General features: G+C 40.1%; 1 long non-coding RNA gene and 1 pseudogene across 1 annotated transcript in view; both read left to right on the top strand.

The window, feature by feature from the left end:
- The window catches only part of LOC138844983 (uncharacterized), a 41,625-nt gene that overhangs the window by 3,280 nt on the left and 17,357 nt on the right, over window positions 1–20,988 (top strand). The window lies entirely within an intron of this gene.
- Window positions 2,900–4,866, top strand: LOC100344173 (PRELI domain containing protein 3B pseudogene; annotated as a pseudogene).

Here is a 20,988-nt window from a genome sequence, read left to right as displayed (position 1 = left end):
AAAAGTTCCCCATCAGTTACTGAGAATACTATACTAGTTCCTGAGTACATCCAGAACCATTAGTAGGAAACCAAAAGAAAATAAGAGAATACATGTTTGGAACTACTTAGAAATAATGCTTCTTTAGGCAAAAATCTCCTATGTTCATGTAGTTGGAAAGGAAGAGTGTGACAGGTTAATTAAATTGTCTTTTCTCTTACCTACACACCTCTGTATTTCAACCCTTCTGCACTCTGAAGTGGTATCCAAGACACAAGACAAGCCGCAAACCTTCAGAGTATGCCCATAAAGCTATCTTTTTATGTTGAGGCCTGTGATAAAAGTGTGTCCCAGTAGCTTAAATGCATAAATCAGGAAACTGACTGTTTAGGCTTATGGCTGTGGTTTATGGTTTAGCAGGTCTAAATGGCATATTTGAAGGACAGGCACCCACATTTTAGACAAATTCATTTTTTGTATATTTGTAATATGCAAAGAACAGGATCTTAACCCTGATTCAAGGATGGTGTTAAAGATAAGGGCTTTCTCATGTTTCACCACTGAGTCCCACTACCAAATAAAATACCTTAGACATGGATATCAATATGCATTAGCTGTATATCCTTCCTGTTCAAGAAGTGAGTATCAGAATTCAGGTGAATGAAAGTAGCATTATTATAGGTGTGGGCAGCCACAGGTAGTCACTCCCTTTGTTTACACTTAAACATATGGAGACTTCCCGGCACAGACAATTGGGCTAGGGAGATTCCGGGAAGAGGCAGGAAGAACCTAAACCTTTCACAAGAGATGATACAGATAATCAGTCACACCTGTAACCTGCATTTATCACCTAAGTGTTTTATTGTACCCTTGTAATCAATAATTAAGAACCTTATTGGGAACTCTTCGTAACCTTAACAGCCTTTTTGATATGTAAATCTTTTGTGCTCCTTCTTGTAAAAAACTGGTCATGTTTAAATACTACTGCATTTATTCAATAAACGAGCCTTGATCAGGACTTGTCTTGGCTCCATTCTTTGCGTCCTTGTCCCCGCATTCCCACTCTCTGTTTCAGGAAGACCCAGTTCATTGTGCCGCAGGCCAGCACAATAGGAATAACTTAAATTATTCTAACTATAACAACTAATTTATTCAGAAACTTTAGAATTTAATATTAAACTTTTTATATCATAAATCTGAAGTTAAGATACCATCAACTGAAAATATATCTATTAATGAGAAAAATAAGATCAATGAGGGCCGGCGCCATGGCTCACTTGGTTAATCTTTCGCCTGCAGTGCTGGCATCCCATATGGGCGCCGGCTTCTAGTCCCAGTTGCTCCTCTTCCAGTCCAGCTCTCTGCTGTGGCCCGGGAAGGCAGTGGAGGATGGCCCAAGTGCTTGGGCCCTTGCACTCACATAGGAGACCAGGAGGAAGCACCTGGCTCCTGGCTTTGGATCAGTGCGGTGCGCCGGCCATAGCGGCCATTTGGGGGGTGAATCTCTCTCTCTCTCTCTCTCTGTCTATAACTCTACCTGTCAAATAAATAAAAAATAAATTAAAAAAAAGAATCTCTTTAAAAAATAAGAAAAATAATGTAATTAGTGATGTAAATCAACATATAAAACTTAACATTTTAGCTAAGTGCCACAGAATACTTATTAATCACTGTTGGGCATTTGTTTCTTTATATTGTGTTCCAAATTTACTTATGAATTTGAATTTGAGCTTTTGTGGTCTTGTCATCAAAATTCTCTTTCTGGTTATTTTGAAATGTGCTGGTAGGAAACTGAAAGTTTTTTGAAAAATTATTTGGGTCATATACATTAAAATTTTCTGTAGTCTATTAGCTACCACAAATCAGAGAAAACTTGTAGTATTTGTCTTTTTGGGTCTGGCTTATTTTGCTAAACATAATGTTCTCCAGTGCATCCATTTTGTTGCAAATGACAAGATTTCATTCTTTTTTATGGCTGAGTTCATTGTGTTTATATACCACATTTTCTTTATCTAGTCATATGTTGATGGACATCTATGTTTATTCCATATCTTAGTTACTGTGAATTGAGCCGCTATAAAGATGGGGTTACAGGTAACTCTTTCATATGCTGATTTCATTTCCTTTGGCTGAATTCCCAGGACTGAGATGGCTGGGTCATATGGTAGATCTATTTTCAAATTTCTGAGGAACCTCCATAATGGTTGTATCAGTTTACATTCCCTCCAACAGTGCATTAGGGTACCTTTTTCTCCACATCCTCACCAGCATTGATTTTTGGATGATAGCCGTTCTAACTGGAGTAAGGTGATACCTCATTTTGCGTTTCCCTGATGGCTAGTGATACTGATTATTTTTTATGTATCTTTTGGTCATTTGTACTTCAGCCTTTGAAAAATGTCTGCTCATTCCTTTGCCCATTTCTTGACTGGGTTGTTTGTTTTGTAGCTTTGGAGCTTCTTCAGCTCCTTATATATTTCTGGATATTAACCCTTTACCAGATGCATAGTTTGTAAATATTTTCTCCCATTCTTTTGGTGAGAAGTATCCTTATAGTCTTAGAATTATGTCTATGAGCTACATGAAATCTGTTCTGTTTATATTTAAAAAAATTTCAAATGATTTGGAAATCAACAGGAGCAAGTGCCTGGTATATCAGTAGACGCCAGCAGGTGGCACCAAAGCATTTTCTCACTCCAGAGGGTAGTTGGGGTATTCCCAGGGATTTTATGAAAAGCACCAATTAAATTTGAAAATTATTTACGATTTTAGAAGTTATTTCATTAAATCCTCAAAATATTTTAAATGCAATAAAATAATTATTTCAAACATTATTTAGAGGCTGCGTACGGGGCAGGTGTAGCCTCTTTGCCTCCTTGTCACCTAGCACCACCTGGACATAGCTCAGGCAGCTGGCACCATGAAGTTCGGGATCTTAGAACATGTCTTTGATCACTCTTTGAAACCATTACAATAGCTGCAATGCAAAAATACCCAAATCCGATGAACCCAAGGGGGGTTGGAGTGGATGTGCTGGACAGACACTTAAACTCCTCTGGAAAGCTGTGTAGCCACAGACTTATCAGCACCGGGTGGGGACTGCCTTCCTTTGGTGCAGCAAGAACCAAAACATATGTGCAAGAACATTCTGTCCTTGAATCTGCAAAAAGAACAATGAACTCAGATCTACTAATATTTCATTTACAAATATGGTTTCAGTAAATGAGAGATTTATATAAAAACCACATCCTCAGAACCCAGAACAAAATGATTCTAAGAAGTCAAAAACACTGTGAAAGGAGTCAACCTCAGCAGTTACCGTGAAGGACTGATAGCAAGTACATTATCTTCAAGTGTTAACAAAGGCCGAGAAACAGTGGAGTGGATAATACATAAATTAAACGCTGAGACTGAAGGACTGGCAGCATGGGTAAGAGGAAGCGTAAGGCACCAGTGGTGGCAGCAACATTTGTAAAGGAATGATAATGACAGTCTGTATTCTTTGTTAGGCCCCCAGCTCTCCAGGCTGATGTAGTTATTTGTTACTTAAAAAGTTCAACTATATTTTAGGTAGAATTTTTTTTAATAAGCTCGAGTAAGACTATGTGACTTTTGATCAAAATAAAAAGATGCAGGGCTTCTAAATCAGAAAGATCATCTGAAATTAGTATTGTCTGAAATGAGTATCTTAACTCTCCTGAGGTAGAATTGAAAGCCTTTCACACATTGAAACTCTACCTGGAATGATTGTCATTAACCAAGAATATCTAAACATTTTAGATTCAGGTCTCTAATTTTTTTTTTCTGGGTAATGACTTTATTTCCTCAGCAAACACACCCAGCCCACTACAAAGAACATTAAAGTGCATATCGGAGGAAGGGAATACCCTTATAAGTTGCAGAACTTTGGAAAATCAAAACAGTGTTCTTTAATGTAACAAAAACAAATTTTTGTTGGAGTCATATGTTCTAGTAGTGCTAAATGTTCACTCCAAAAATACCATTATTTTTTTAATTTGACAAAATGCTTCCAAAGTAATATAAAAGAATGACTGTACAATGGTATATTTTTTAAATTCTCAGAGGGACACTCATTAAAAATATAGTTTAGATTAGCATTATCAGATATTAAAAATATATGGCCAACAGCTACAAGGAAAAAAAATAAAGTTCTGGGGAAAAACACCCATTACCAAATACCTAATACAGAAATAGACTCCAGTATATGTAACTAATAAAGTACAAGGGAAATATCAAAAGCAATCAGGAAAGAAAATATTCACTATTTAACATTGGGTTAAATATCCTGGTAGAAGACAAAAATATTGTTATTTATCTCAGTCCATACAGAAAAATGGATTCTAGAGTCCCTAAAGAAATGGTTCCAAACAGGATGGAGTAACAGAGACCATATTTATTCTCCTACTGGAAGCAAACAAAAATAGATAAAATATATGAAAGAACGGTTTTCAAGACACTACACATCAGGCATCTAAGTCACCAGTGATCCCAGAGAGACGGGAAATAAATGAGGTAAGCCCTGCGGGTGCTCCAGTTACTACCTTGAGGGAGTTTCCAGGCTGCAGGAAGGGAAACCCAGGCAGAGCACAATGGACTCTGAATCGAAATGGAGCTGACTCTGGTAGAACAAGGCAACAAGTTTGCTGTGTGAGAGACTGCTTCAGTCAGGGTTCTGGAGACTCGTGGGAGGTCCCTGCTCAGCAGAGTGCTGCTCAGCTCTTCTTTGAGGGGAAACTACGGAAAGTGCAGGAAAAATTATCTGAAAGGATTAGAGGCAGCAATACCTGAATCCACACAGGGCTGGATCGAGAGCCTCTTCCTATTAGTAAGAACACAAATCTGGGGCCGACACCGTGGCTCACTTGGTTAATCCTCCACCTGCGGTGCCGGCATCCCTTATGGGCTCTGGGTTCTAGTCCCGGCTGCTCCTATTCCAGTCCAGCTCTCTGCTGTGGCCTGGGATAGCAGTGGAGGATGGCCCAAGTGCTTGGGCCCCTGTACCTGCATGGGAGACCAGGAGGAAGCACCTGGCTTCTGGCCTTCAGATAGGTGCTGTTTGAGCCATAGTGGCCACTTGGGTTGTGAACCCACAGAAGGAAGAAAGACCTTTCTCTCTGTCTTTCTCTCTCTCGTTGTCTATAACTCTACCTGTCCAAAAAAAAAAAAAAAAAGAACACAAATCTTAGAATGCAAATCTTAGGATTCAGTGTTGGGCAGACTTTACAGAAGGGTCTTGTCTTGGAAGTGAGGAGTAATTAGCCCTAAACTGAGTATGCTGGGAGCTTCTTCTGTGTCTCCCACATGGGTGCAGGGGTCCAAGCACTGCAGCCGTCTTCTGCTGCTTCCCCAGGTGCATTAATGGAGCTGGATCAGTAGAGGAACAAGCTGAGACTCAAACCGGTGCCCATATGGGATGCCGACCAGTGCTGCAGACAGTGGCTTAACCCACTACACCACAGTGCCAGCCCCCAGCCAAAATAACTTAACCGAATGATTCACACACAAAAAGTCCAACTTTTAAATTTGCAGAGGAAAGTTCAACTTTGTTAGAGCGAATAATGTAAAGAATAATCTGTAGAAGAGAACAATGTACCCTATACCTACTAAATCAGCAAATTTTTAAATGTAATATGTTTTGTGAAGTGATCTTTTAATAATAATCATTTCATACTTAGTAATATTTCTGGCAAAGGTATATTTTAATTCAATTTTTATGGTGTGATACCATAAAGTCACGTTATCCTTTCAAGGAACAGTTTGAAAATATCAGGATAAATAACATCAGGAACTTAAAACATGTTCAAACTCTCCAACTTACTAATTTCATTTCTTGGATGCTCTACCATCCAATATTCCACAGCCAAAAAGAGGCTGTTTTCACCTTATTGTGTGAGGTGGTAGATTCTTAAAAATATAGTTATATATAGGTAAGTGTAATTGCAGTGGATATAAGCAAATACACTTAAATGTAAACTTAAAAATAAATTTCATAACTTTAAACAATAATAATCAAAATCTTTTCTAATTCATTAATGTATACTATACCAACACTTTTCCATTTTATCATTTTCCATTTTAAATCAGACTCCGATATTTAAATCTTAATAAAAATAGTTAATTTTTTACCCATAACTCCTTATAAATAACTTACTATGGATGATATATTAACAACTATTTAAATACCAATGCACAACTGGGGTTTTGCTATTTTAAAGACATTTCCTGACTGGGAACAAAAGGCATACTTTGAAGAAGACATTCAGTTTTAAGAGTCAGGTTTCTAAACAAGAAGGAGTAATGGAATAAATGTACTCCTTTTTAAAATTTTTTTAAGATTTTTTATTTATTTATTTGACAGGTAGAGTTACAGTGAGAGAGAGAGAGAGACAGAAAGGTCTTCCTTCCATTGGTTCACTCTCCAAACGGCCGCAATGGCTAGAGCTACACTGAGCAGAAACCAGGAGCCAGGAGTTTCTTCCTGGTCTCCCATGTGGGTGCAGGGGCCCAAGCACTTGGGCCATCCTCCACGGCCCAAGTTCTCTGCTATTGCAGGCCACAGCAGATAGCTGGACTGGAAGAAGAGCAGCCAGGACTAGAACCCGGTGCCCATATGGGATGCGGGGGCCGCAGAAGATTAACCTACTGCACCATGGCGCCAGTGGTTTAAATTCTTAAAAATACATTAGGATATTTTTCATTATGTGTATCAAAGTTATTGTACGTATAAAATTTATAAGCTACAAGTGTAATAGCAAAGAGTTTAAGGCCTTCAGTTAAAAGGCAGAATATTTATATATAAGGCAGTTAAATACTTTGTACTGTCAGATGGTAAAGGGGAAATCTACTCCATTAAAAACAACAAAACTGGAAAAGTCAAAATCATTTGGACATTTCGAAGGTTGGCAAGATGGTGGTAGGTCTTTAAGAAATTAATTGGATGCGTCCTAGCAAAGTGAGTCTTATTATATATCCCTTACACAAGTTGTTAGTCTTTTGTTTTCACTGAATGTGCTTCTAAACAACTCAAGGGATTTCAGGAATTTTAGAGAACCATGGCTGCTGTACAAGGATATTAAAGAAGACTATAAAGATAACAATGAAATTGTTCTCATATCATCCTTCTTCCAATAGTGGGAAGTTTGGGGTCCTTGTACCAATTGACATTTTCCCTGAAACATGATATGGTATGTTAGTAGTTTGCTTAGTTTTTACATTTATGTTTTTTTTAAAGCAGAGATAGAAAGAGTTTTTTTTAAAGATTTATTTTATTTATTTGAAAGACAGAGATACAGAGAGAGATAGAGACAGAGAGAGAGGTTTTCCATCTGCTGGTTCATTCCCCTAGATGGTTGTAACAGCCGAAGCTGAGCCAATTCAAAGTCAGGAGCCAGGAGCTTCTTCCGTGTCTCCCACATGGGTGCAGGGGCCCAAGGACTTGGGCCATCTTCTACTACTATCCCAGGGCACAGCTAGAGCTGGATTGAAAGTGGAGCAGCCAGGACAGAAACTGGCACCCATACGGGATGCAGGCGATATAGGCCAGGGCTTTAACCTGCTGTGCCACAGTGCTGGCCCCAGTTTTCTTAGTTTTTTAGTGTAGCTTATGTGACGAAGCAACACATTGTAAGGACTTTTGTCAACATTAATAATAAAATGTGTCTCCAAGTAATTTCAGATTCACTATGTCATGCTAATTGGATTCAATTAACATTAACTACACCTCTACCATATGCCTGGCAGTTTGATGAATGATAGAAAGATGACCAATATACAATACCTTGTGGTTAGCCAGAAAGAAGCCTTAGCAGAGTCTAATACAGAAAACGCAGCCATGTAAAATACCCCAGGCTAATCAGTGCAGTCTTCACAGTGATAGAGATTGACGGCACAAGGAAGGTACTCCTTCCCTGAAGAGTTCATCTTCCTTGAAAAGGTGACATTTGAGTTGTATCTTGAAAGGCTGACTAGAAACAAACAAGGGGATGACATGCTGGGGCCGAGTCATTCCAGGCATTTGGGTGAGTGGGGAACTCTCAGGCTGATTAGACTAGGACATGAGATGTGCTAGAAGGAAAAGCAAGGAAGAATTTGGAGCAAGAGAAGGAAGTCAGGTATGGAAGACATTCTAAGTTGGCAGTGGCTGGTTCTGGCCAAGGACTGGAGGTCAAATTCAAAGGGTGAAGGCTGGCAGCAGGTAGACGAGTAAGACTGTCAGTACTGGAGTTACGATAAACTTATAATATGTTTCCTTACAGATGCCACTTAGAAATGGTTTCTTCTGCTCTTATAATACAATTTATTACAATTTTCTTTTTTTTTAGAGTCAGTCTTTTTTTATTATTATTTATTTGACAGGTAGAGTTATAGACAGTGAGAGAGAGACAGAGAGAAAGGTCTTCCTTCCATTGGTTCACTCCCCAAATGGCCACTACGGCTGGCACTGTGCCGATCTGAATCCAGGAGCCAGGTGCTCCTCCTGGTCTCCTATGTGGGTGCAAGGGCCCAAGCACTTGAGCCATCCTCCACTGCCTTCCCGGGCCACAGCAGAGAGCTGGACTGGAAGAGAAGCAACCGGACTAGAACCCAGCACCCATATGGGATGCCAGTGCCGCAGGCAGAGGATTAACCAAGTGAGCCATGGCGCCGACCCCTACAATTTTCTTAAAACAAAATCTTTAAAAGTTTACAAGGATTTTATAAAATAAGAGAAGTTATCAGAAAAGAAGACATTGAACAAAAATTAATAGTAAGAATTTAACCTTTTCTGAACTTAGGGATAGCTCACAATTCCCTTAAATCTAAGACTTCCCCTTCCATAACAAACAGAAATTGAAAGAATTTGTCACCACTTGTCCAGCCTTACAAAAGATGCTTAAGGATGTGCTACACACAGAAGCACAGGCATCACTCTGAAAGCAGGTGAAGGCAGAAAATTTCTCAATAAAAGTAAAAAGGAAATCCAAATTAAACAATAGAAATACTTCCAGAAAAATGGCAGAGCCAAGTCATTACTTATTAATAGTCACCTTGAAAGTAAATGACCTCAGCTTTCCAGTTAAAAGATACAGACTGGCTGAATGGAAAAACAAAAACAATCGATTTGCTGCCCACAATAAGCACATCTCACTCACAAAGATAAACACAGACTGAAAGTAAAAGGATGGAAAATGATATTCCATGCTAAAAGAAACCAAAAATGAGCTGGCATAGCCAACCTAATATCAGATAAAATAGACTTTAACAAAAAACTGTTCAAAGAGACAAAGCAGGGAACTATGCAATGATTACAGGATCAATTCAACAGGAAGATGTTACTATAATAAATTTATATGCGGGGCCAGTGCGGTGGCTTAGTAGGTTAAGCCTCCACCTATGGTGCCAGCATCCCCTATGGGCACTGATTCTAGTCCCGGCTGCTCTTCTTCTGACCTAGTTCTCTGCTATAGCCTGGGAAAGCAGTAGAAGATGACCCAAGTCCTTGGGCCCCTGCACCCATGTGGGAGAGCCAGAAGAAGCTCCTGGCTTGGGATCGGTGCAGCTCTGGCCACTGTGGCCTTCTGGGGAGTGAACCAGCAGATGGAAGACCTTTCTCTCTCTCTCTACCTCTCTCTGTAACTCTGTCTTTCAAATAAAATCTTTTTTTAAAAAATAAAAGAAATGGTAATGGATCTAAAAGGAAACACTCCCATACAATAATAATGGGGGACGTCAATACTCCATTTTCAGCAATGCACAGATCAACCAGACAGAAGATCAGCAACGAAACAACAGTTAGTCGGCAATATAGAACAAATGGACCTAACCGATATCTACAGAACATCTCATTCTACAGTTGCAGAATAAACATTTTTCTCACCAGTGTATGGAACTTTTTCTAGGGAGACCACAGGCCAGGCCATAAAGCAAAGCAGTCTCAGCAAATAAAAAAAAAATTGAAACCATACCATACATCTTCTCTGACCACAATGGAATGAAGCTAGAAATCAACAACTCAAGTGTCTCTAGAACACATGCAAATATAAGGAGACTGAACAACATAGAAGGGTTATAGAAGAAATCAAAAGAGGAATCATACTGTTGAGGTACAGGTTTTTTCCAATAGTATTTGTTGAACTCTTTACTCAGCATACAGTTAATCTTCTGTGTATAAAGTTAATTGAAAATAGATCTTAGTGAAAAGTAAGAATGGGAATAGGAGAGAGAGGAGGATGAAGGGTAAGAATCAGGGTGGGAGAGTGGGCAAGATGGGAAGAATCACTATCACTATGTTCCTGAAGTTGTATTTATGAAATGCATGAAATTTGTATACCTTAAATAAAAGGTTTCTGGGGAAAAAAAGACAACATAGTGTCTAATTTTCAAAAAGCAGAGTACTCAAAGGACTCAGAACCAGGGAGCAGTTATCTGTGTTCTTCAACTATTTTTATGTTTTCTTTTCTTTTTTTTAGAAATATTTTATTTAATTTATACAAATTTCATAGGTACAGCTTTAGGAATATAGCAGTTCTTCTCCCCATACCTGTCCTCCCATCCTCATTCCCATCCCACCTGCTACTCCCTCTCCCATCCCATTCTTCATTAAGACTCATTTTTAATTAACTTTATATACAGAAGACCAACCCTATACTAAGTAAAGATTTCCACAATTTGCACCCACACAGATACATAATTCTCATAGTACAAGTCATTAAGGACAGAGGTCCTACATGGGGAGTAAGTACACAGTGACTCCTGTTGTTGATTTAATAATTGGCAAGCCTATTTATGACATCAGTGATCACTCGAGGCTCTTGACATGAACTGCCAAGGCTATGGAAGCCTTTTGAGTTCACAAACTCTGTCAGTATTTTGACAGGGCCATAAGCAAAGTCGAAGTTCTCTCCTCCCTTCAGAGAAAAGTACATCCTTCTTTGATGACCCCTTCTTTCTACTGGAGTCTCACTCACAGAGATCTTTCATGTAGGTCATTTTTGGCCACAGTATCTTGGCTTTCCATTCCTGAAATGCACTCATGGGCTTTTTAAAAAAGATTTATTTATTTATTTGAAAGTTGGAGTTACACAGAAAGAGGAGAGGCAGAGAGAAAGAGGTCTTCCATCCTCTGGTTCACTATCCAATTGACCGCAACGGCCAGAGCTGAGCCTATCCGAAGCCAGGAGCCAGGAGTTTCTTCTGGGTCTCCCACACAGGTGCAGGTTCCCAAGTTCTTGGGCCATCTTATACTGCTTTCCCAGGCCATAGCAGAGAGCTGGATCAGAAGTAAAGCAGCTGGGACTTGAACCAGCACTCATATGGGATGCTGGCACTGCAGGTGGAGACTTTACCTGCTATGCCACAGTGCTGGCCCCTCTCAGGGACTTTTCAGCCAGATCCAAATGCCTTAAGGGCTGATTTTGAGATCAGAGTGCTGTTTCAGGCATTTGTCATTCTGTGAGTCTGTTTGTGGACTGCTTCTCATGTTGGAACATTCTCTCCTTTTTAATTCTATCGTTATTATCAGATACTTGGTCTTATTATATGATCCATTTGACACTTAATCCTATCTATATGATCAATTACACACTTAATATGATCACTTTAACACATAAGATGGCATTAGTACCACCCAGCTTAATGGGTTTTGGAGTCCCATGCAAGTTTTTAGCTTTATCCTTAGGGGTAAGTCTGGGAATATGTGCCAAACAGTACAGTTCCTCCCTCTATTATTCCCACTCTTATTTTTTACTGGGATCTATTTTCAATTGGATTTATACACCTATGAATAATTCTATGTTAAGTAAAGAGTTCGACCAATGGTATTAAGTAGAGAAATAAAATAATTTAAAAAAATAAGATAATAAAGTGTTCCTCAACAGTCAAGACAAAGGCTGTTCAAATCATTGCTTCTCATGGTGTCAATTTCACTTCTACAAGTTTCCTTTTGGGTGCTCTGTTAGTTGCTCTGTCATTTTTTTTCCCACCGCTAAAATTAACTGAAAGTTTGATTAGCATTTTCACAATATCTACATAGCCAAAGTTGAGCCAGAGAAATGCATTAGTACAATTATTATCATTAGTTATTTGGTCCTTGCCCAATGCTAACTTGCAAGACTCTTTTTGGATAAAATACTGAGCTTTTGTCCTTGCTTCATAATATGTTGTATTGAAGGATTAAGTATTTTTAGACTTCTGGTTCTTTTTTTTTTTTGATACTGTGTTTTCTCTTTTATAGTTAAAATTGCAACGCATGTCTTCATTTATAGCAGATGAGGTTGTATGTGCCATCTTCTACCTGGAGAGCCTGCCTTCTCTGGAACTGTCAGGCCTGCACTTTGTAGTCTGGCAGGTGCAAGGGCCCAGCAAAGTTCACTATGTCATTTGTTTTTAGATAAAGCTATTATATTTTCCACTCTTCCACAGAGTTCCAGTATTTTAGAAGCCAAAATAGCTATAGAGAGTATGCAGTCCATTTTCGCTGATCAGGCTGACAGAATATAAGACAGATTTATGATAGTTCATGTTGGTGAGTGTATGACACAAGGAACATTTTCATACCCTTTTGGGAGAAACAGCAAGCTGTCCATTTTTTGGAGGGCAGTTTGGTACTACCTGTACACATTTACAAAACATATAGACCTTGACTTAGCAATTCTGTGTTTGGAAACTATCCTAGGGGCCAGTGCTGTGGCATAGCAGGTAGAGCTGCCGCCTGCAGTGCTGGCATCCCACATGGGTGCCAGTTCGAAACCCGGCTACTCTACTTCTGATCCAGCTCTCTGGTATGGCCTGGGAAAGCAGTAGAAGATGGCCCAAGAACTTGGGCCCCTGTACCCATGTGGGAGATCTGGAAGAAGCTCCTGGCTTCTGGCTTCAGATTAGCGCAGTTTCAGCCATTGCGGCCATTTTGGGAGTGAACCAGCGAATGGAGGACCTCTCTCTCTCTCTCTCTTTGCCTCTCCTTCTCTGTCTATGTAACTCTGACTTTCAAATAAATAAATACATTTTTTTTTAAAAAGAAACTACCCTAAAGAATGCTAATACAAGTGCATGAGAATATATATATACAGATGTGCTTGTTGCAGGATTTTCAGATGGTGAAAAATCAGGGCCAATCTAAATGCCAATTGGTAATGAGAATTGTTTAAAAAAAAGTATCTCTGTGCCATGAAATATAAAACTGCAGTAGGAAAGAATGTCCATGATATACTGTTAAGTACAAAAAGTGAATTACAGGACAACATACAGATTTTGATACCATTTTTTAAAAATTAAATGTTTACAGAGAAAAGTACAAATATATATATATATAAAAAACAGAGGTTATATCATGGGGTATATCATAATAAATGAGGCAAGGTAGAATTTTACTTTATATACTAAAATATGGCTTAAAATTCTTACAATGAGCATGTGTTACTTTTTTTTTTATTTAGAAAGAAAAACTGAACATCAAATAAGTGAAGTAACTTGTATAAATCACTCAACTGGTTGGTTAAGATTAGATTCTAAATTTTTTTCATCCCAGCCCAGTACTTTTTCTGCTAAACCAGGTTCTTTGAGAGATCTTAACCTGAACTTCTGGCTTCCAGCCAGATCCAGTCAATTTCCAAATTTATTAACAAAATAAATAAAATGGATAATTTACTGCTGTTATCAAGGCAAATAAATTACTGAGCATTTTCATCAACAGTCTATCCTTTTCAGTATATTTTTCTCTTTACTATATGACCAATTCTGACCACTTCCCTAACCACTAGTCCACAAAGACAGTATTGAAATGAAACCTTGGAAATTACTCCCTGGCTTAACGGAAGACAGACTTTTTTCCAACAGAGCACACCAATCTATTTGCAAACCACGGAGGGATTTGCTATCATGTTTCCTCATCTGTTCTTAGAATATCTTTGTAGTCTTACTCAACTCTGGTTATTATTTTTAGCTGCATTTTGGTATTCGTGATGGATAGCACCACTGCTCTCCATTAAATTTAATCCTTAAATATATGAGTTTTTTACTTGTCTTAAAATTATAGCAATATGGGATTCTCTTTTTTTAATTAATTTATTTATTTGACAGAGTTACAGAGAAGGAAAGGCAGAGGCAGAAAGAGAGAGAGGTCTTCCATTCATTCTCCAAATGGCCACAATGGCCAGGGCTGGACCAGGCCAAAGCCAGGAGCCAGGAGCTTTATTCAGGTCTCCCATGTAGGTGCAGGGACCCAAGCACTTGGGCCATCTTCCACTGCTCTTGCAGGCGCAATTAGCAGGAGCTGGATTGGAAGTGGAGCAGCTGGGACTTGAACCAGCAGCCATATAGGATGCCAGTGCTGCAGGCAGCAGCTTTACCAGCTATGCCACGATGCCAGGCCCAGGATTTTATATATAATTTTTAAATCTAATTTTGGTGAACCAAGAATTCGAAATGTAGTGTTGGAATTTTCAAAAATTATGGGATTGATTTTTTCCCCAACTGATGAGGGGAAAAGTGAAAAATCAATTCAAAAGGAGTCTTTAAAAAATGTGTTTAAAAAGCAATTATGGTGGAAAATGTCCAATGTCATGCTAAATGAAAAGAGATCCAAAAACAATGTATCCCAGTTATCCCTCTCCAGTTAAAAATATATTTTATATATAATTTTGTATACATAGAATATGATATTAAAAGTAATAGATGCAAGTATCAAAAAGAAAACTGAATGATGAGATTTTGATTTATGTTTTCTTCTATTTTTCTGTGTTTTCTCATTTTTATCAAGAGAATGTTTACTTTTGACATCAGAAAAAATATTTTTTAAAGATTTATTTTTGAGGCCGGCGCTGCGGCTCACTAGGCTAATCCTCCGCCTTGTGGCGCCGGCACACCGGGTTCTAGTCCCGGTCGGGGTGCCGGATTCTGTCCCGGTTGCCTCTTTTCCAGGCCAGCTCTCTGCTATGGCCCTTGGGCCCTGCACCCCATGGGAGACCAGGATAAGTACCTGGTTCCTGCCATTGGATCAGCGCGGTGTGCCGGCCGCAGCGCTCCTGCTGTGGCGGCCATTGGAGGGTGAACCAACGGCAAAAGGAAGACCATTCTCTCTGTCTCTCTCTCTCACTATCCACTCTGCCTGTCCAAAAAAAAAAAAAAAAAAAAAGATTTATTTTTGAAAGACAGAGTTGTAAAGAAGAGGGAGAGACAGAGAGAGATCGTCCATCTGCTGGTTATGGCCACAACAGCCAGAGCTGGGCCAGGCCAAAGCCAGGAGCCAGGAGTTTCTTCCGGGTCTCCTATGTGGGTGCAGGGGTCCAAGCACTTGGGCCATCTTCCACTGCTTTCCCAGGCCATAGCAGGGAGCCGGATTGGAAGTAGAGCAGCCAGGATCTGAACTGGTGCACATATGTGATTCGAGAGCTGCAGGTGGCGGCTTAACTGGCTATACCACAGCACCAGCCCCTAGAAAATATTTTAAAAGATTATTAAAAAAAAGAAATCAATATAATCTAAAACAATACTTCCCAAATGTCCTCTTCTGGGAATAATAGTCAATATTGGGCATTTCTAGAAGACAATGACATGATCTCACATTAATCTATGTGTACACTTGCTAGTGGAGAAGGGAACTAAAGTTTGGCATTTTTTAAAGAAGAAATTGACTTCAAGAATGAAGAAAGAAAAGGAGACTAAAGGAAAGCAAAGAGAGACAGGAGATGAGGGTTCTGGCTTCAGATTTGCCTGGAGGGAGCTCAGATTTCAGATAGAGAAGGTATAAAGCTGGGATGGCCTCCAAGCTGGGACTTGTGGGAAGAAGGCGGAGAAAGGGACACGTGTTACAGAGTGAAAGAGAAATGAAAACATTCCTCTGGGCCAGGAAAGGAGCAGCATAACTGGGCAGTCTCTGCTCATCCCTAACCTTCAGCCAGGACTTGGCATGTTTTCCAACACATGGCTGCCTCTCTGTTTTTTCAAGATGATAAGTAGAAGATGTGGCAGCTGTCCAAGCCTAGAAGAGATTGAGGGGAAACCCAACAAGCCGAAACACACTACAGAAGTCTGGCTGGCATCATGACCTTGGTACAGAACTCGGCTACTCAGCAGTTACCAGGAGGATCTGTAATTGAAATTTGCTTTCTTGGGTCCTGCCACATTTGTTAGGCAAAAATGTAGAAAAAAAAAAAGGGAGGGGGGGCAGGCGCTGTGGCATAACAGGTAAAGCCACCGCCTGCAGTGCTGGCATCCCACATGGGCATTGGTTTGAGACCTGACTGCTCCACTTCTGATGCAGCTCTCTGATATGGTCTGGGAGAGCAGAAATTAACCCAAGTCCTTGGGCCCCTGAACCCATGTGGGAGACCCGGAGGAAGCTCCTGGCTCCTGGCTTTGGATTGGTGCAGCTCCGGCCGTTGTGGTCCACTGGGGAGTGAACCAACAGATACAAGACGTCTTTCTCTGTCTCTCATTCTCTCTCTGTGTCACTCTGAAATTTCAAATAAATAAATAAATCTGTTTTTTAAAAAGTAGGCTAAAAAAGAAATTGAAGGGAAAAAAGATATCAATTACCTACTTATTTAGTTGTTATTTTATTTTCTTAGAGATCAAGAAAGTGGTGAGTCAGAGGTAAAAGAGTCTTTGCCTAATTTACACCGACAAATCTATTAGAAATGTTAGTATCTTATTTGATGGGCTGCTGACTGCAAATCACATCGTAAAACTTCTTTAGGCTTTCTGTGCTTCAATATTCCCACTTGTAAAAGAGGCTTCAAAAGATATTTGCTCCATTAGCCTTAAAAATAATGGGGGCATAAAGTGCAATGCTGAAATAATCACTTATAAAAATATCATGACACGTTACTGTTCAGTATTCCTGGGGGAAAAAAATCTCTTACCCGCTCTCTCCTGGTGAGTAACAGTTTATTTTGAGTGAAGTAAGAAGTAGCAAGGATTTATTTATAGTACATTTCCAATATTACAAGGGTCACTTATTTGGCTCCTTATTTTTTCTCCTCCTCTACTGTCTCAGTCTCAAAATCTGCTGAATGCTCCTTTGTAACTCTTAGAGCCGTGGAACAAAATAGAAAGTGTAATAATAACAGCTTCCATTTTGGGGCTTAGTAGTATCCATTTCAAAAGTCATATTGGAGAAGACAATTGAAATTGTAGATTAGAAGAGGAAATGCTAGATTATTTCTGAATTTAGCTAGTTTAAACTCTCATTAACCAAGAACCATGCCATCTGCTATCCTTAGACCTTGGGCTCTTTTGTTGTAATATTTGATGGGATGGAGAGTGAGGTTGATTGCTTAGAAGAAGTAGAATCCAGGTTTGGGGGTTTTGCTTCTGTTTTATTTGTAATACTGCAGATAAATTAATACTGCTTTCATATTCCCACAGAGTATATTGATATATTTTCAGCCTTCTGAAATTCAAGTGTTTAAAAACATTTAAAAGCCCAATGTATCCTAGTTATGTGAGGGGTTAGAGATAAATAATATAGCCCCTAAACTGGAGTAGCTCACACTCTAAAATAAAAATAAGCAAAAAATTTTAAAACTGGTTCTTTTAATATAAAACTGGTACATTCCATTGATAAGGTTAAAAGAAGAAATGTAAAGTCATCTTTAGACCTATTTTTTTTAAACATTTATTTATGGGGCTGGCACTGTGGCACAGTGGGTTAATGCCCTGGCCTGAGGCAGTGGCATCCCATATGGGCGCTGGTTCGAGACCCGACTGCTCCACTTCCAATCCAGCTCTCTGCTATGGCTTGGGAAAGCAGTAGAAGATGGCCCAAGTACTTGAACTCCTGTTCCCACGTGGGAGACCTGGAGGAAGCTCCTGGTTCCTGGCTTTGGATCAGCGCAGCTCCGGTCGTTGTGGCCAATTGGGGAGTGAACCAGTGGATAGAAGGGGGGGGGGTCCTCTATCTGCTGGTTCACTCCCCAATTGGCTGCAACAGCTGGAGCTGCGCCAATCCAAAGCCAGGATCCAGGAGCTTCTTCCAGGTCTCCTGCGCAGGTGCAGGAGCCCAAGGATGTGGGCCATCTCCCACTGCTTTCCCAGGCATAGCAGAGAGCTGGATCAGAAGTAGAGCAGCCGGGTCTTGAACCGGTGCCCATATGGGATGTCGGCACTGCAGGTGGTGGCTTTACTCGCTACACCACAGTGCTGGCCCCCAGAACTTTTGATTTTGAAAGTTCTCAGCTTTTCCAGGTGGCAAAAAAAAAAAAAAAAAAAAAAAATGTTGAAATAAGGAAGTAGCTTCTGAGTTTTATCAGAAATATGTGATCTAAAAAAAAAAGCGTAGGGTATTACTATATAATCTTTCGTTAAGACCACAGGAAGATTATAGGATCAAAGTAGCATTTGGTCACAGAAGAGCTCTCAAGAGATTAAGGATATGCCTCATGGAGTCTTTCAGTTAAAAGAGGGCCTCTAGGAAGCTTAAAAGTGCAGTTCTTGGCACTGGTATGGTGGCATAGCCAGTAAAGCTGCCACCTGTGACACCAGCATCCTCATTTCCAATTCAGTCCCTGCTAATGGTCTGGGAAAACCGGTGGAAACTGGCCCAAGTACTGGGGCCCTGTATCCATGGGGGAGGCCTGGATAAAGTTCTAGCTGCTGGCTTTAGCCTGGCCTAGCCCTGGCCATCGGACCATCTAGGGAGTGAACCAGGGGGTGGTAGATTCTCTCTCTCTCTTTCTCTCTCTCACTCACTCTGTCTCTCTGTAACTCTGACTTTCAAATAGGTAAATAAATCTTCTTTTTTTAAAGTGCTATTCTTCAGTCTCAATAGGACCCTATGCTGGAAATCTCAACAAGTTTTGTGAATATGTCTTTTGTGTAACCAAGAACTCAGAAAAATCCACAGGAAATCCAAAAAGAATTTGAGAAAATTAATTCATCTAAAACATTTCCAGCTTCAACTTAAAAAGGAAAAAGAATGAAAAATTAAAGGAAAATGTCAGTTCCTTCCCCTGCCTCCATTCTACTGGTAGAAAGCAGACCAATACAATTACTCAGTTGCAAACATATGCTACTTTTCATGAGAAAAGGGAGACTCAACATAGACTCAAGAATGTAAAGGGCAGAACCAAGAGCTGTGAAGAATTATTCTCAGGCCTTGAAGCCTAAGCAAGGACCTCCCAATATTTGCCCACTAAATTTCAGAATTTCTGAAAGGCAAGAAACTCCTTTTTATCTTCTTTTTTACATGTTTTTAGATAAGAATACTTATAGATGCTATATGCCTTTACCACCATTTAAAAATTTTTATTTGTCTGAAAGGAAGACAGAGAGAGAGGACTTCTGTCCACTGGCTTACTCCCCAAATACCTGTAACAACTGGGGTTGTCTCAGGCTAAAGCCAGAAGCTGGGAACTTTATCCAGTTCTCTCATGTGGGTAGCAGGGATCCATGTACCTGAGCCATCATTCGCTACCTCCCAGGGTACACATTAGCAGGAAGCTGGATTGGAAGTGGAGGCGGAACTTGATGTCAAGCACTCTAATATAGGATGTCAGCATCCCAACCAGTGGTTTAACCTGCTGCACCCCAATGCCCACCCTTGTATCATTTTAAAACTTTTATTTACTTTAATTTCACTTGAAAGGCAGAGAGAGGGGTGGGGGATAGAGAGAGAGCCATCTTTTTTTTTTTTAATATTTATTTTATTTATTTGAAAGACAGTTACAGAGAGAGGTAGAAACAGAGAGGTCTTCAATCTGCTGGTTCACTCCCCAGATGGCCGCAATGGCTGGAGCTGTGTCAATCCGAAGCCAGGAGCCAGGAGCTTCTTCCAGGTCTCCCATGCAGGTGCAGGGGCCCAAGGATTTGGGCCATCCTCTACTGCCTTCCCAGTAGCAGAGAGCTGGATTGGAAGAGGAGCAGCCGGAACTAAAACCGATGCTATATGGGATGCCGGCGCTTCAGGCCAAGGTGTTAATCCACTGCGCCACAGTGCCAGCCCCAAGAGCCATCTTTTCTGTGCTGGTTCATTCCCCAAATGCCCACAAGAATCAGGACTGGGCCAGGTCAAAACAAGCAACATGGAGCTCAATCCTGGTCTCCTACGTAAGTGACTCAGGGATCCAAGTATTTAAACTATCATCTGCTGCCTCCAGGGTGTGTATTATCAGGAAGCTGGATCAAAAGTGAAGGAGTTGTGATTGGAAACAGGCACTCTGAAATGGGATGCAAGTGTCCCAAGTGTCAATTTAACCTGCCCCTGTGCCACTATGTCGGGTAAGAGGAGGGGGACCCGGGTGTGAGCAGGGGGCTATGAAAAACTGAGCTTACTGTAGCTTTCTGAGGAGTTTTGTAGAGCATGACTAACCATATGCACTACCAAGTGGATATAGTGCCCAGGATAATCCCACGGAGTACCAATAAGGAATTATGAAAATGGATATCAGAGTAAGACTAATGTGTAAATACTCACACATATAGAATAACTGGTGGCTGCCTACAAAAGCAGAATGAGTGTAACAACTGTAGCTTTAGCTCTAGATAGGTAGAGCTGAAAATTCACTACAAAATATTCATCATAGCTGCTTGTGGCTACCTGTGTGTGTTATATTCTGGATTTGCTTTTTGTTTTTCATTTCCATTTTCATTTGTTTTGCTGGATAATAAACTTAACTGGTACACTTCTTATAGTCTTAATACCTTTCCCCCACAACCTTTTAATTCTATAGATTGACAGATTGGGAAAAACTAAACCCAGGAGGCCTCCTCTGCACCTGGCTCATTTTGATGATGAAATTCTTGATTTGAGCACATACTATAATTGGATGAAACTCTTAGGAACCTTAGTGAGGGGTAAATGTATTTTCACAAGGAAGACATAGGGCAGACTGTGGCAGAATGACTCTAAGAATGACCCCCATAAACCCTGCCTCCTGATATTTATGCCTTTGTGTATTCCCCTCCCTTGGGTGTGTGTGGGCCCAGTGATTTGGTTCTAATGCACAAAATACAGCCAAGGTGACAGGATATGTGTGGTTATAGGTAGATGATTATATAATATAAGTTTGTAGC

This window comes from Oryctolagus cuniculus, chromosome 13, assembly GCF_964237555.1.
Source record: "Oryctolagus cuniculus chromosome 13, mOryCun1.1, whole genome shotgun sequence".
NCBI classification, from domain to species: domain Eukaryota; kingdom Metazoa; phylum Chordata; class Mammalia; order Lagomorpha; family Leporidae; genus Oryctolagus; species Oryctolagus cuniculus.
Note: the sequence above shows the minus strand (reverse complement) of the source record. Positions and strands in the feature narration are given on the sequence as shown.